The sequence below is a fragment of the Sphaerodactylus townsendi genome, linkage group LG10, assembly GCF_021028975.2.
Source record: "Sphaerodactylus townsendi isolate TG3544 linkage group LG10, MPM_Stown_v2.3, whole genome shotgun sequence".
In the NCBI taxonomy this organism is placed as follows: Eukaryota; Metazoa; Chordata; class Lepidosauria; order Squamata; family Sphaerodactylidae; genus Sphaerodactylus; species Sphaerodactylus townsendi.
Window position 1 is genome coordinate 28,537,487 of NC_059434.1, and position 14,382 is coordinate 28,551,868.

The 14,382-nt window shown below is 47.1% G+C and overlaps 1 long non-coding RNA gene across 1 annotated transcript; it reads left to right on the forward strand.

Annotated features, from left to right (window-relative positions):
* Nucleotides 1–13,613: 13,613 nt before the first annotated feature.
* LOC125439848 lies at nt 13,614–14,161 on the forward strand. Its single transcript, XR_007245594.1, has 3 exons — nt 13,614–13,660; nt 13,801–13,908; nt 14,104–14,161. It is a non-coding gene; the product is annotated as an uncharacterized LOC125439848 (long non-coding RNA).
* Nucleotides 14,162–14,382: the final 221 nt, after the last annotated feature.

Here is a 14,382-nt window from a genome sequence, read left to right on the forward strand (position 1 = left end):
CGTTTGTTACAAAGATGTACTCAGTAAAACTGGGATGCTTGTTTACAATTGTGCAACTTAAATACCTTGAGAAAAGGCACTCTATTGAGATCCTGGGAAATGTCAATTTGCACAAATTTAATAATAATTAATTAGCATTGCTAAAAAAAATACTGTGATTTTATCATCCCAATCAACAAAAATCAAATATTTACTGCAGCACATTGTATCCCAACCAAGCAACTAACTGTGTGTGTTGACACATCGAGAAGATTTGCAATCAGATGAGCAGGAGGAATACAGGAAGATGATTTAGACCAAGTTAGAATATTGACACATCTGACTCCACATTGTCTAGTCAGGCAGGAAGTATAATTCAGCATCTACTACCTGAAATCTTTTGATTTGAGATGCCAGGAACTGAACCAGGGATCTTCTGCAAGCCAAGCGTGAGCTCCACTAATAATCCACAACTTTTCCAAGTTATTTCCAATAGGGATGTGCACAGAATATTTTCATTTCTCATTTCGTTTAATTTCCATTTTTTTAAAAATAATAATTTAACTCTCTCTATGATCATTATTACATGTGTTCTTTATTTGTGTAGGCTTCAGGGTTCAGTAGATTTCTGGCAATATCTCCCACACTATCTCATGAAATTGTGGCCAGCATTTTGTGTTTCAAAATACTTTGGCAACCAAGAAAGACAACTTAATTTCTCACGACATTATCTTCTGAGATCTTAATCACTGTTATGTATTGTCCAGGCAACCTATAGCTCTTTTTCTGAGATAGAGAATAAGAGGTGAGGTCTAGTAGTGGAGGGATTTATTCTGCCTCATGAGTCCTCATGTATGGTTTTGATGAACCAAAGTACTTAAATTGTTTGACACTCTCTCAAGCCCCACGTCTAGGAGCCTGCCCTTGTAAACCAACTGTCTCTCCTCTCTCCCTTCTTACTGCTCATGCCATTCCTTACCTTCCTCCTGGTAAACCCACTTTCTGATTCCTTTGATCTATACTTGAGTAGGATTTTACCCAAGGCTTCCCAGGGAACTTTAGAGTTACCATAGAATCTAGAGGAAAATTTTAAAGTAGTGTTTTCATAAACACCACCCTCCTGATGCACCTCCCATAAATCTCCTATAAACATTGGGAACCCTATTTTACTTCCAAGGGGCTCTCTATTTATAAGGCAACCATCACTTCTTAGGGGAGTTTTTCCCCTGCTTACCCATTCTATGACCTCAGGGCCTAGACCTGCCTTTTCTTTCACCTGGTATATAAGGTGTTATTCACATCAGAGGCATACAGTCTATAGGGACGTGGGGTCACCCATGTCCCCAGGCGCACAGCTTTCAGTCACGTGGGGGACTACATCTTGTGGAGAACTGGAACCTGCTCTGGCAATGATATACACTGGCCTCACCAAGACCATCAATTCTCTCTCACACACAAGGATTTGGCAGAGGAAGGGCGTAGGGTGCTAATTCTCTCTCACACACAAGGATTTTAGACAGAGGAGGGACGGAGGGCGCCAATTCTCTCTCACACACAAGAATTTTAGACAGTGCTTGTTTTTTGTTCAGAGTCATTTAAAACTGAAAGTGAGTGGGGGGGGATGCAAGGAGAATCAGTCAATCAGAATGCAGGAAATGGAGCTTTTCTGCACATGCGTGGCAAAGATTGCAGATGAGTTCGTGGCACAAATGGAAAAGCCCTGGGCTCGTGAAGAAACAGCTGGGGCATGACACAACAGCCCTGCCAAGACTCCTGGAAAGAACCAGGAAGCTGTGAAGAGTTAGAAGCTGGGCACAAAATGCCACGGCAGGTAAGCTCCTAGATCTATCATGGGACATTTTGACCGTGAAAAATCAGCCATAGCTAAATATAACCAGTGTAAAAGATTTCATTATGTTAATGTTAGAGCAAAATTCTGGTACAAGCTACACTCTCCCGCCTATAAAGTGTTGCCTTTAAAACTGGACACCTGCTAGTTTGGCTCACATCCTGGTCACTAGTGGTGATTTGGCAGCCAATTAATTAATGGGCTGTTTGGCAGTTTGTAGTGTGTTCACATCTATTTGCAGGTACAGACTACTTGAAGCCATCAGCAGCTGATTCACAACTGATGAGAGAGCAGCTGTGAGCTGGTTTCTTAGTACTCCTCCCAAGCTTTCCTGTGCCTCAGCCAGGGCCTTTCAGAGGTTGAGAGAGAATTAGGCCATTCTACTGTTTGAGGCTTCCAGTATATTAAAAATAAAAATATGCCAAAACAAGTTTACAAAAACTGTGGTATATTTCAAATGTTTATACGAGTTTAAAGTTGTATGAACGTCTTTTTCTTCCAGTCCTGTCAGTGTATCTCTGAGACTCTATGTATATCTTCATATGGAGAGAATGCCAAAAGTCTAAATTTGAAACCTTTTGTGAATGTTATCCCTGGGCCAAATTATCTTTGGGCCTTTCCCCACTTCCCTTAAGCCCCGCGCTACTCGAGGAGAGTAGCGCGGGGTCCCTCGGCACTCCCCACTGAGAGGGGCGGCGACAGCACAGCCGCCCCGAAGCTGCTGCTGTCGCGCCCCTCAGCGCGCAGCATCCCAGGCGCTCTTCTTAACGGCGCCTTTTGATGGCCCCGCGCAGAGCGCGGGGTCGTGGGGACAGCTGGGTGCGCGCCTGGGATGCTGCGCGCTGAGAGCAGCACGCAGCATAGAGGGGAATGACAAGAGTGGGGAAAGGCCCTTTCTTCTCCCCCACCCCATGATAGGTTGTGGTCTCACCACAGCAAGGACAGGATAGAGGGAAGGGATGAACTCTGGGCTGGGAAAGATCTGGGGATTTTTTTGGTGAGGTGGGGGGGGGAGTGTTGTAGCTCAGTTCCCCACTAAGCAGAGTTGAAGGCAGTTGTCAGCAGGTTCATTTGTTTTAATCTGATCAGACTGCTGAATCCAGGTGAAGACAACCAAGAGTCCAAAGCAAGAGTCCTAAGTTAGAGGTTGAAGCAAGAGTCCACAACAAGAATTCAAAGTAACTACATAAGGGTAACACTGACAGTGGCTTATCAGGCCAAGTATGATGTTGCTGCCACAATGTTGCCTGGTTCCCAAAGCCTTATATGCTAAGTGTCCTACCCACTAATATCCAACCCTGTACAGCTGCACCTCTCTAGCCTGGCTTCTGCAAAGACTCCTTACTAAGCCTTGTTTGCTCTTGCTGCTGAGTCACCGCTCCTGCAAGCTGGCTCGCAGCTTCCTTCGGCACTTCTGCCAGGATTCTGGCAACACTGGGGGCAAGTGGACTGACAGGTCCTCGCCCAGCTGAGTGTCAGGAATTTGGAAATTATAGAGTGGAGCCTGGCTGTGACTTCCAGTCTGCATGCTCTGCCTGAGCCTCTGGACCCAATCCTGCAGGAACGATTGCAGGTTCTGCTTGAGCCTCTAGATCCAATCCTGTAGGTATTACCAGAGGCTTTAGCTGTGAGCCTGCAAGCGTTACCTGGGCCAATGCTGTGCCCTCTTCCTCATCTAGGTCCCCCCTAACACATCTTCTGACATGCTGGGCTGGGTAAAATAGGGGCCAAGTCAGAGGAGGGTGAGGTTTGGGGAGAGGAAGGACTTCAATGAGATATAATGCCAAAGGATCCACCTTCCAAAGCAGCCGTTCTTCCAGGTGAACCCATCTCTGTTGCTTGGAGATCACTTGTAATAGCGCGAGATCTCCAGCTACCACCTGAAGGTTGGCAACCCAAGCCCTGAGGTATCGGAATCAGACTCCCAACTGACCCCCAATCTGACTAGTAGTTCAAGTGGCTTGAGATAGGCCAGATATATTCTGGATTGGCTCACGGTGTGATCATGAGCATTGAACTGGGGATGCTCAACTGCCAAATGGGTTCACTGAGAAATGTGTGACATCCTTGTTCAAAACTGGCTGGCACTTGTGCAGCACCTATATAGATCACTATCTACAATGACTTCATAATACAGCTAGCATTCCAAATACTCGGAAGAGCCATTAAGTTGTCTTTGGTGAATTACATTCTCATACTTCCTAATACAAATAGATTGGTGGGCTTTTATTGGCTACAAATCTCAAAGTTAGGATGTGCTCAAAAGCATTCAGCAAGTCATATGGAATGGAAAATTATGTACAGCAAAAAAAAATACAGCTATGAGATTTTAACTTTCTTCATGTTACTTCCTTCTGGAATAGCAAGCTGTACCGCTGACAAAATCAATGTCTTCAATTGCCAGGCACTTGATGTTAAGTGTTAATGGTATAATATTATATTCTATAATATACATGCTGCAAGATGAATCTATATTGACATTCTAGCCATAAAGCTGAACTTCAAGTGAAAGTGTATAGATATTTTTTTTTCTAAAAGGCTGAGATGTCACTAAATATTTCCACCTAATCAAGAAATATGATGCCACTAAAAACTCTGTGAATTGCCTCCTGTGCTCTCCATTGAGACTAAACTTCTGAAAAGAATATATGATGTAGTAAAAATGTTAAGTGTGTAGTATAAACCAACACATTCTCCGTTAACAAAGCAAATTTGCCAGACTTGTCACAGTGCAAAGCCTGGGTTTATATCAGTTGTCGTTAGCATTCCTGCCACATGTCAATTTTAGAGGCAATTGAAATCTCCAGTTATCTTTGGATGGGTAGTTCCTTATTATGTATCAAAGAGCTTTTTCTCCTTCGCAAGCATGGGACTGAAACAGAATTGCCTGCACAGGGAGGATCCATAGTTGGATCATGGGTCACGTGATCTGCACATACAGTAGACTTGTGCTTGGGAGTTTCTTTCGTTTCTTTCATTTTGTTATTAATTTCAAAAGGGACTATTTCATTATTGGATCATTTAATATAGTTTTGTTTCATTATTATTATTGTTTGCTTTTCATAGTGCAGTTCTATTATTATTTCCAAATGGTTTCAATAAAATCGGGCGCCACACTTTTATAATGAACTTTTATAATGCTGTCTGGTGCTGCTAGGTTTTAAGAAATTTGTAAATTGTTTTAATTTACCCAATGTATTTTATGGTGTGTAATGCAAGGGCCTATTGTGTGTAATATTGTTTTGGCCTTCTGTATACCGCCCAGAGCCCTTCGGGGGTGGGCAGTTTAAAATCAATCAAACAAACAAACAAACAAATAAATAAATAAGCTCCTCCCCATTTTCTCAGGCCGGCGCCTTCATGGTTTTTCCATACAAATTGGACAACATTCAGGCATATTAAAGTATTCCCCAAGGGCATCCACACTGCAAATTTTAGAGAGATAGAATAAAGGGGGCTTCTTTTTTTGAGGCAATGAAAGTCACCCATGTTGAGAATTAAAGGCCCTTTCTCCACAGCACAAATAAAATGTCCTGAGGATAAGAAAAAAATGGGGAAGTCCACACAGCTTTTTCTCCAAAACGCCTTCAGGATGTTTTATTTCTGCTCAGCCCAGGTTTTTGTGAAAACACTAAACCGGCAATTCTTTTTTGCCAGGTTGGCTTAAAGTCATCTCCTGCCTGCTGTGCAGAGCTCAGGAGATGACTTATTTCTCCCACCTAATCAAAACAGCTCCCACTTTCATTTTCTCTGGCCAGCCATTTTCTGCTGCTTGAAACCTCCGTTTTGCTGACCATTTGCTAAAGTTGCCTGGGGGATTTCCTCTGCATGCATCAGCCTGTGCTTCTTTTTAGCTCAAAAAGTATATGGTTCAACTCAGTTATTCCTGCTGATTCCAGCAATATATAGGGGTTTTTTTTCGTTTTTCATTTTTTTATGAGTTATCTTTGACAAAAAGGCAAGTCTTGCTCATATGTGTCCAGAGCAATATAAATGCTATTTTAACAAAGTGCTATGTTTCCTGGGGGAGATAATAAAGATTTCGAAGGAAATGGCACTTTAATAAGAATTTTAAATGCTGCCAGAGTATAAGAAGAGGGTGGGAGAGACTGGTACTAGGATCCTGGCAGTGATAAAGATCCAGGAAGATGTGGTAGATTAAGGTACACACCTCCTGTCAACTTTATCCTAAAAAGGGTATAGTAGGCCAGGGACTGGGGAAGAGGCAATAGGCCAGACCCAACCCGTATAAGGCAATTCCTACAACAGGCTGGGAATGAAGCAGGGGATCCTCTCTTGACTTATGGGAGCAGATTGCCGGGGGGGGGGGGGAGAGAAAGAGAGAGGGGGGAACCAGTTGGTGCAACCCTCTCTCCCCATTCTGAGACCTGGGAAGCTCCCGGGTTGATGCCCATCCATCAGCCAAAGGACAGGCTTCAAGTTTGACTGGTAAGGTTGCCAATCTCCAGGTGGCAACCTGGAGGGGTGGAGCGAGGGGAAACTGCACCTGGGGTGCACACGCCCCCAACCTCAGAACACATTGGAATGCCCCTGCCCCGCCCCCTCAACAGCCTGGCCATGCCTCTGCCACTGCTCCGCCTGGGCGCCCTGTGGGCACGACGCAACTGGGTGGCTGGAAATATCATACTATTACAACTGATACCCAGGTGACAGAAATAAATTCACCTGGAGAAAACGGTCACTTTTGAAGGTCGATTCTGTGACAGTATACCCCACTGAAGTCCCTCTCCTCCCTAAATCCCACCATTCTCAGGCTCCACCCCCAAAATCTCCAGTATTTCCCAACCTGGAGCTGGCAACCCTACTTTGCAGGGGAAATGTCACACCCATAATATTATTGTAGTGCTTTAGGCAGATGCCATAATGCATTTTCCATGAATACGTGCAGAAGAAGATGAAAGTATTGTTGAAAACAATAAAAAATTGTTCCTTTTTCAGAGTTCTTTGTGTAGAATGAAGGATTATCTCTTCCTCAATATTATTTCATCCTTCATTTTTTAAATTCTGGAACTTGTATTATTTTATTCTATGCTTTACTATTGATCTGTGACTGTAAATAAATCTTATTGTACACATATTTAGTGATGGTAGCTCTGTGATCATAACGATTCTATGCTTGCTTATAAAGCAAATAAGATACCAAATGCTTGAATGGGCTGTTGCAGAGCAGGTGTATATTTATAATAGGAATTAGGTAACAGCTTAAGGCAGGAACAAGGTGAACACAAGGAGCTTTCCATATCTAGATCTGTAGTATAGACAGAAGGCCTGTTTGACTGAAGTGGTCATATATTTAAGAGCAGACATTTTCATGAGGCTCTCACTGTACTTGGATGTTATATTGTTCTGGCATGACTGTAAATAATCACCCACCTAAAACATTTTGCCAGAGCTCAGCGCTATTCAGGTCCATAGCCAACTGTGTAAATTCAGAAATTTAGAACTCGTGTAAGAGTATTCATATAAACATTTGGATACAGCTGTAGATTTTCAGTAATTAAAAATTTTCAGTGGTCCCCTGCTTCCATTGCAGACCTACAGTGCCCCTCATGTTGTTCCTTAGGATCTCCTAGCCCCCAGGAATAGCATTTTGGGGAACATTGGGACTTTAGCAGGATGGTAGAGGTAAGAAAATCCCCTTTTCACTGATGGAAATCTTTTCCATCAATGAACATTACTCCTGAACCCATGCTTTCCATTTGATAAGTGAAAGGAAATTTGTCCACTAATACTCATCTTGTTTTTCATTGCAAAGAGATGAGTGCTGGTATGTGCTGTGACGTTCTCCAATCTCAAATAAAAATGGCAAGGACCAATGAACTTGATTACTGGCACCCTGTATTAACTGAGGGCTCTTGTGCTCCGGAATCCTTGCAACATGTAAGACTTCAGTTGTTTTTCAGCAGAGTAATCAATATGCAAAATGGTACACAGTACAAAAAGAAATAGGAGTATACCAGTTCTTTGCTCAAGGGTACATGATCTACATTAACAGTAGTGAAAAAGGTATGTTTTGTTCTGCTATCCCTGTTAACTACAATAGGGTAAAGCTGTGTGTCTATGGAACATAGAACATAGTCTATGGGCGTTTTCGCAAACACTTTTTGTTCCAGAATAAAAGCGAACCGCATTGATTCCTTGCCTTTTTAATGTAGTTTCGTCGCTCGATGGCATTCGCACATGGCCCTGTAGTCACGCATCTTCCGCTTGCTTCGCAACTCCCGTGTTTTCGCATCCCTCAGGAATGCGGTGCAAACGACGAATCTGATAGGCTGGCGCGCAGTCCTGGGGCGGTCCGGGGGTGGGTTAAACGTTCCTTGCGTCACCCGTGGGGGCGTTGCCTCGTTGTCACGTGAGAACGTGACGTGGGCGGGTGAAAACCCAGATTGGCAGCCGTTAGCTCGATACATCTCGCGTTGAGACGTGATCTCGTCTCCATTTTATATCGTAGCCTTGAGTTATCGCGTTACCAAGGAACCGACCGAGGTATTGCTACCTGGTTAGGAGGTTTCCCTCACCAGTTGTGCCCCGCTTTGGCTACAGAACTGCTTTGTGGGCATAATATCAGATGGAAAGCCATCAGGTCGCCATGCCTCCTGACACAGAGGAGACAGAGCTGCTTCTTCTGGTTGTGACGCTGCTGTGCCACTGGACGAGGGTTGTGTCTGCAGCGCAAGCCTTCATGCGCGCCATGGCTGTGCATGAAAGTTTGCCGCAGGCTTCTGCACTATCGCCGGACAGTGGGCGCAGGGCGCGCGGGTCTCGCCGTTGGGTTGCCTTGGCCGCCGCCCCAACGCCGTGCCACTTCTGGGTGTACCTGCACCGTAGCAGGGACTGGTGGTATATGTAAAGGATTCAGTGGTGTTGATGAGCGGGTCAGCCGCCTGGCCTTGACTACATTCCACAACCCGGGCGATGGGCCAGTTTCCCGCGGGCGAGAGACCCATCTCTGCGAGGGAGATGAGACCTCCGTTCCCATGGGAAGCCGGGAGGGGGATGGGATGGATAGAGTTATAACCTGTGCTTCTGGCGGGAAATGTTATTCCTGCCACGGCGTGTACGTGAGCTTTCTAGGATGTCTGAATAAACGGTCTTTTACACCCAAAAGCCTTTTATTTCTGCTTCTATGGAATTCCTTACAGTATAACTGCGTGTGGTCATCATGGAACGATGAGGAATGGATCAAGAACTTCCGCATGAGCAGACATCTAACGCTCCAGAGTGATCACCGCTGACAGCCTAGCACTGTGCATTGAGGCGCCAAGACACACGCACGCGGGCGGCGCGTTGCGCGTGGAGATGCGAAAGTGGGGATGGCCATTTGGCATTCGGCCAGCCCCAACCTCATTCAGGGAGCGTGCGGCAGCAGCTTGGAGTGGGCACCACCACCGCTTTCGAGGCTGTCCATGAATTCTGTGAAGCCGTGAAGAACATCCTGTTCAAGAGGGTTGTCCGATTTGCGGATCCAGTGGAGAAGCGGGTAGGGCTCAATGTAGGTTTGATAGTGCTACCAGTCGCGGCACACCTCATCACTTTTAGGGTGCGTGCACTCTTGGCTCTGGTGGGCCTGAGATACAGGTTCGAATTTTCTGGAGTTTGATTTGACAAAGGGCAGGCAGTGGGGGCCACCTATTCCTCTTTCTTTAATTTATTCGGAAATGGGTGACGGGGTGTGTGAAGGGCAAGCGACTCCTATAAGAGTTGGCGGTTATTTCAAAGAGCGTCATATCGGGATGCGTCTTTGCGCAGGTTCCGAGCCCAGAACGGACCGGCCAAGGAATTGTGGGTATGCATATCTAATTTTGAAAGAAAAAAAAGGGACCTTTAAGGGTGCGCTCAGGTCAGAGAGGGCAAAACGGGTTGCACATTCTGGGGGGGTCTGTCATTTTGGAGGAAGAAGGGGCTGGGGAAGGTTCCACCCTGGGGCAGATATAATTTCACCCGTGATCGCAGGGGTTGAGGCAGATATGTAAAGCGTTCAGGAATTTGGTGTGTCGCGATTTGAGTATCTTGAGGGAAATGCCGCCCTCGAAACCACTCCTTAAGGGGCGGTTTCGGCTAAGCGCCTGGCCTTGCACACTGTATTGATACAGCTGCCAGGCGCTGGGCAACCACAACCCAGGCAGGTTTGTGTGTGAATTTGGTGCGGCAGCATCTTTTTAAACTGGGGCCTGTTCTGGCAGAAAAAAGCTTTCTGCGGTACCAGGACGGAGCCCAGATTTTAATCCAGGGAGGAGCCATTCAGCCAATTGGCCCTCCCGCCTTTGCTTGTTTAAAAATAGAGAAGAGAGGAAATGAAGAAAACTTCAGAGCAAGGAGCTCTGATGAGGAGAAGTAAGCGCCAATAGCGGGGGGCATGCTCGCATGGAGTCGCCCCATAAGCACACTCATGGCCCTTTTCAGCGCTGCTGCTGTTCAGAGACACAGAGCAAAGGGCAGCCATGACACTAACTGGCTCCTTTTTTTTCCAAACGACCTCCAGGTTATGCTGCCGATTTGCCAACATTGGCTTCCCACAGTGCGTCGGAGCAATTGATGGGTGCCACATTCAGATTCTAAACTCCATCGGATGCCCCTGCGGACTACATCAACAGGAAGAGGGTGGCCTCCATTGTTCTTATGGCTGTTTGTGATGACAAAGGGATGCTTCTTTGAGGTGGACATTGGTCACCCCGGTGGAAGCCACGACGCTAATAACATTTTCAGAGGTTGCCATTTCCACGCGAGAGCCATGGACAGGGTGCCTTCTTCCCAGTTAACCCTGTAATGTCCATTCACGGGCGCGTGGTTGTCCCACCGTTGATTTTGGCGGATGCGGCGCATTCCCCATGCGGAGGTGGCTTGTAAAGCCATTCCTTCATCCACCGGAACCGCCGATATGGTTACCTATACAACAGAAGAAGAATAGTAAAGCAGGGCCAGATGTGTTGTGGAGCGATGCCTTTGGGCTTGCATTAAAGGGGAGGTGGAAGTGCCTGTGGCACAAGTTGCCCATAAGAGGGTTGGGAGAGGGTAAATTCCCTGGATTTGCCACTTGTGTTGTTCTCCACCAACCTATATGCGAAGCGGAAGGCCATGACTCTCCGGGAGAGTGAATGGTGGACAGGCCCTCTGCTAACTCAGATGGAGAGAGCAGCAACCCATCATAATTGACCAGGGTAGAGGGTCCTACTCTGAGGATCAGCATCTGTGGCAAGGGGGAAGGCGGTGAGTAATGCCCTGGCAACATACATGTAGCCTCGCAACCGCCTCTGTGCAACAGTAGTCTCCTCGTTGCATAGGCATCCATTCACGTCTAAGTACCATTGGTGGTGTGCGCTAATGTGCAATAAATGTGTATTCGTTTTGTCATAATAAAAGTTTTTTTATTGATAAATCAAACTAACACGCCTGCGGTCTCTCAATTCTACCACCCATCTCCCCCCCTCTACACTCACACTGGGAGAGAGCATCCAGGTGAACCGCCTTTCAATTATTAAAAGAAATGTCTCATGAGTTGTGTGGCGGGGGGCACTGTGCAACCTTTGGGAGGGAGACGTGAAAAAAACATCGCTGATTGGTTTGTGCGTGGGTGGTGGTGGTGGCCGCGCCAATGTCTCCTGGAATTCAATGCTCTCTGCCCAGAAGCTCCGCCGATGGAATTATGACAGCCCTGACCTATAAACGCTTGCGTGGAAATTGTATTATCAATAGTTATGTTCTGGGAACATTGAGGCCTTGGCAAAAGGCTGTGCACTGGAAGTTCATGGGGTTTCACCGCCTGCATTCCTGTTGGCGTAACGCATCGGATGCTTGTTTGCTGGGAGCACTCTACAAGCAGTTTCACAGCTTGTGCGCTGGAGGCATGACGGACAGGAAGTTCCGGGGTTATCCATGCAACGCCACCTTGATTTCCCGTTAGCTCACTAGGCTGCCCTTCAAAGGGTGAAACGCAATGTAAAGGGCTTGTTGGCCCATCCCCCTCTTGCACTTCTCTCGCCCTCAGTAACAGTGAGCACTTAATGGTCGCGTATAGCCGTTCCTCTCGAGGTGTGAACTGGTCTGAAGAAAGATGAGGTGGAGAAGCGATGATACTGGCCGTAATCAGCAGGGGGGTGGCACCAAACCGGTGGTGGGGAGCGGTAAAGGCTCCCAACAGGAAAATCTACTCTGGCCTCAGCAAGGAGCCATGGCAAGAGAGAGGGACACAACAGGGAGCCCAACTCAGATCCAGAACAACAAGTGGAAAGCGCTCAAAAAAGAGTTCTTAAAGCTGAGAGCGTCGCTGGGAGGCCAAAGCACTACTCCCTTATGCGGGAGGCTTGGCTGAAAGGCTGAGTGGTCCCGGAAAGCCCGAACACTTCCCGAGAGAATGAAGGAGGGGAGGTGAGTTGGTCTGATTTTCCACAGCATGCTCTTCGCGAGGAGACAAAACCAGTTTCTGGTTACAAATGCACCTGCTAGCTTTAATCGCTTAGCACCACTGTGAACTCAACCAATCTTGGTAATCTGCACTCATCATGAAAATTTCCTGTTTCAGGGACATATGCAGCTTTAAGATAAAATGCAATGTCAAAGATGCGTTGCATGTGCAGTGAGAAGTTGTGAGGTTAGCTTGAAGAGAGTGATGGACTTTTACTTTAGTTTTACAGAGCACTTTCGGCAGCAATGGGGTCATAGCCCTTGAGAGCACAAAGCTTAGAGGAGTGACTGTGTGCACGAGCAAATTGCAGGTAGCAATGAACTTTCTGCAGCGGTGGCTTTGGAGGTTAACAGCAAGAGCCAGACCACTCTCGGGGCGTGGTGCAACCCCCCCCCCCCAACTTGTGCAGCTGGTGATGTGAAGCCTTACCTTTTCAATTCAGGTTCTCACGCACAAGCCCAAATAGACTTGCTGGGTTTACTTTGGCCACCCCCAGCCTTTAATGGCTGTATCTGACCCAACAATGGCAAGTGAAGTCTTCTGAGGGTGGGCAAGTGAGAGGGGAATGTGATGCCCTTTGAGCATGCTGCAGTAGAGGAAGGGGGCCCGGAGGCCACACTCTTTCTGCTCTTCCCTTACTGCTTCCCTACTCATGCAAATGAAAGCCGGTATGGGAAAGGCTGTTGATTCCTCCCGCACATTACGCATACTCTCTATCAGGCCTTATAGTCTAGCTGCAAAGCGCATTGAAATCATGGTGGGAGCGCATTATGACGTGAGTGTTTCAGGTGCCTCCGCCTCCCCTGTTGCTTGCATTGTGGCAAAGGTTTTCCATCAACGTGCATAAAGGTTACACTCTTTAACCAACAGCGGACACATTGTAGAGCGCCATAGTCCCTCGCCAATCTCCCCTTGCAAGGTTAGAGGTTGCCATGCAATTAGAGACAGTTGGATGTGTGGAGCTCCTAGCCCAAACTTTAAAAACTTGAAAAAGAACTTAAGAAACTTAAGAAAGTTAAGAAATTGGGGACCTTGCATGCAGTTTTCAACCCCTACCCTTGTCTGTAGGGAGGCCTACATGCTGGCCTGCAGTTCAATGAGGGTGGGAGAGGGAGAGTTTGCGGAAATTCAGTGGCCAACAGCTGCCCCTCCCGCACACACGCGGCATGCAATGCATTTCCAAACAACCGTGGCAGGTGTTTGAAAGTGCATTTTCGCTGTACACACTGACAGCAGGAGCACTGTTAAATGTGGGAGAGAGAGCAATTTTAAATGTTAGATGTATGTGGCTATCTGGAGCTTAAAGCCATGCATCCCCCTATTCCCTTCAGGAGCAGCTGCGCCCACCACCAAAACCAAGGAGGAGAGGAGCGAGGGGGCCACCCAGCTGCAGTGCAGTGAAGATGAGGGTAAGCCTACTTGTCACCCAGAGTGCCATGTTCTTTGGGAAAGGTGGTGCCGCGGGATTCCAACGTTGCCCATGTTACTGAGAGTTGTGTCCAGCATCTTCCAATGCTAACTGGCTCTGCAATCTCTCCATGTTTGCCAGGAATGTCTAGGGACCCAGAGGGGGCTCTGACCACGGCAGGGCACTCTGCATCAGAAACCACGACACGTGCAGTTGGCACTCAGACAGAGCCATCGCTGGATGCCAACTGTGAGTTTAGAAAACCGGTGGGGGGGGGATGAGCGGCTTGCGGCAGCAGAATGATCTGCATGGAGCGGGATGGCTGGCGGTACTGGCAAAGAGCTCTGAAGGGAGGGGGAGATGTGTACACAAGCCGCAGAAACCAGACCCCGCGCCTTGCCTCATCTACTGTTTTCCCTGTGTTATATCTTCCACACTCTTCAGACAAGGATCTGGAGCGCAGGCTGGCTGTGGTTGAGAAGTGGATGAACAGGAGGAAGGGCCGCCAGGAGGCTGCTGGAAAAGCGGAGGGCTGCAGAGAAGGCAGGCAAACCACATGGCGCGGTATCCAGCGAAACAAGCACCAAACTTTCCTAACCCATCTCCCCGCACCTCTCAGTTGTCTTTAACTTTTAATGCATTGCTTAACTCACACAATAAAGGCAATTTTTAATTTTTCTTCAAAAAATGTACTCGGGCACATTGTTTATTATCGCTTGCTGG